Source organism: Cricetulus griseus, chromosome 4, assembly GCF_003668045.3.
Source record: "Cricetulus griseus strain 17A/GY chromosome 4, alternate assembly CriGri-PICRH-1.0, whole genome shotgun sequence".
NCBI classification, from domain to species: Eukaryota; Metazoa; Chordata; class Mammalia; order Rodentia; family Cricetidae; genus Cricetulus; species Cricetulus griseus.
Genome location: NC_048597.1, coordinates 64583586 through 64586494, shown reverse-complemented (window position 1 = coordinate 64586494; position 2909 = coordinate 64583586). Strand labels below are relative to the sequence as shown.

Below are 2909 nucleotides of genomic sequence, written 5' to 3'. Positions count from 1 at the left end.
TCATATAGCACTCTCTATGGTAGAGCAGCCCCTTGGCAAAGGACAGTTCCCTGATAAATCTCTAATATTTAGTCAAGGATCTGCTTTATAGTAGGTAATTGAAATATTTAAGATAATATTTAGAATAAAAGATGCCAAGCTCATGCCTTTAATCACAGTTAAATGTAGAGGCAGAAAGGTCTCTGTGAGTTCAAGGCCAGCATAGGCTACAAAGTGAATTCCAGGGCAGTCAGGGCTATTACACAGAGAAACCCTGTCTTGAAAAACCACTAACTAACTAACTAACTAACTAACTAACTAAATAAATAAATAAATAAATAGTGTAATGATTTCCCCTCCCCCCTTTTTGGGTGCAGTGAACTTTATTGGTGGTATTCAATAGAGTAGGGCTCCCTAAGCCCCTCCTTTTCTGGGGGTCTAGCATGGAAACTGTGAGGGAGGTGATCAGTGTGGGGGTTGTTGGACAGGGACTGCTTATCAGCCATGGCCTCTCTCTTGCTCGAGGCCTTGCTGGGGTTGGGTGGCCCAGAGCTTCTTACTCCTTGGAGGCCATGTAGGCCATGAGGTGCACGACCCTGTTGCTGCAGCCAAATTCATTGTCACACCAGGAATTGAGCTTTACAAAGTTGTCATTGAGAGCAATGCCAGCCCCAGCATCAAAGGTGGAAGAGTGGGAATCACTGTTGAAGTCTCAGGAGACAACTTGGTCCTCCGTGTAGCCCAGGATGCCCTTCAGTGGACCCTACGATGCCTGCTTCACCACCTTCTTGATGGCATCCTCATACATGACAGCTTTTTCCAGGCAGCATGTCAGATCCACATTAGGGATAGAACACGGAAGGCCATGCCTGTGAGCTTCCCGTTCTGTTGTTCTGGGATGACCTTGCCCACAGCCTTGGCAGCACCAGTGATACAGAGAAGATGTTCTGGGCAGCCTCATGGCCATCACACCACAGCTTCCCAGAGGGCCCAACCACAGTCTTCAGGGTAGCAGTGATGGTATGAACAGTGGTCATGTGTCCTTCTATAATGCCAAAGTTGTCATGGATGACCTTGGCCAGGCAGGCTAAGCAGTTGGTGGTGCAGGATGCATTGCTGATAATCTTGAGGGAGTTGTCATACTTGTCATGGTTCACACCCATCACAAACATGGGGGCATCAGCAGAAGGGGCAGAGGTGATGACCCTCTTGGCTCCACCCTTCAAGTGGGCCCCAGCCTTCTTCATGGTGATGAAGACACAGTAGACTCCACAGCATACTCAGTACCAGCATCACCCCATTTGATGTTGGCAGAATCTTGCTCCTGGAAGATGGCAATGGCCTTCCCGTTGATGACAAGCTTCCCATTCTCAGCCTTGACTGTGCCTTTGAACTTGCCATGGGTAGAGTCATACTGCAACATGCTGACCATGTAGTTGAGGTCAATGAAGGGGTCATTGATGGCAACAATGTCCACTTTGCTATAATCAAAGGTAGCCCTGGCAACCAGGCGTCCAATACAGCCAAATCTGTTCACTCCAACCTTCACCATTGTGTCTCAGGAACGAGGCTGGCATTGCATGAAAAGATGTGGCTGTCTCTAGAACAGGGAGGAGCAGAGCACCTGATTTCCCTTTTTAAAGCACATACAACATAGCATTTCAAACTTTGTAAATTATCTGTGTATAGTTTATCACTTCTGCTTTTTTAAACAGTGGGATGCATGACTGTTTGAAAGTTTATGTTCAGAAGCATTTTATTTAGTAACTACTCATGAAAGGTTTGCCTGAAGAAGTCCTATGCTTTGGGATAAGCAAGACTTCTAGTTCCTGAATTTGTACATATTTGAGAAGGGTAATTGTCATAGTAAAGGTTTATTGCTGTGATGAAACCATGACCAAAAATCAATGGGGGAGGAAAGGGTTTAATTGGCTTACTCTTCCACGCCATTGTTCATCATCAAAGGAAGTCAGGGCAGGAACTCACACAGGGCAGGATCCTGGAGGCAGGAGCTGATGCAGAGGTCATGGATAAGTGCTGCTTACTGGCTTGCTCCTTATGGTTCTTTCTTATAGGACCCAGACCACAATGTTGGGCTGGGCCCTCTCCTATCAATCACTAACTAAGAAAATGCCTGCAGGCAGGCGTTGGTGGCACATGCCTTTAATCCCAGCACTAGGAAATCAGAAGCAGGCGGATCTCTGTGAGTTCAAGGCCAGCCTGGTCTCCAGAGTGAGTGCCAGGATAGGCTCCAAAGCAACACAAAGAATCCCTGTCTTGAAAAAAAGAAAAAAGAAAAAGAAAATGCCTGCACCCTTTTCTTAATTGAAGTACCCTCCTCGCAGATGACTTTAGCTTCTGTCACGTTGACACAAGACTATGAGGCACAGTCATGCTAGCAATAACACAGGATCACCCTAGTTAACAAATTATAGCTAAGATTTGTGTTTTAGACTTTGATTTAAGACTGAAGGTACCTGATTGGGAGGAGTTTCTGGCATTGTGTCCACTCTCCAGAAGGACAGACAGACTGAGATCCAAAGTTTATAATCTCATAGTCAACCATTAAGCAGTGAGTTAGTGACAGAGACTGATCTTCCCAGGACTCTTAAGTCTCTATTCTTTGCCCCAATGAAAGCTGCTTGCCTTTTGATGAAGTGGGATACATGTAATAGGAGACATGGCAATTTAGATAATTTTGTGAGTTCTAATAATTAGCCATCATAAAAATAAAAGAAACAAAATCAAATTTGTTTCTTCTTGCATCTGCCAGGGCGATCAAGTGCAATCCTTTAACTGTAATCAAAGGTAGGATAAAATGTCAAAGCCATGTGCTTTAAAGAACTTAATTAGGGATTCTGTCTTTATACCAACGTAGCAAGCACTTTTCTTAAAGAAAAACATTCAATGTATTTAGACATCAATTTGGA

General features: G+C 44.6%; 1 pseudogene; it reads right to left on the bottom strand.

The window, feature by feature from the left end:
* Positions 1-535: 535 nt before the first annotated feature.
* LOC100773466 lies at positions 536-1531 on the bottom strand (annotated as a pseudogene).
* Between the last annotated feature and the right edge of the window lie 1378 nt (positions 1532-2909).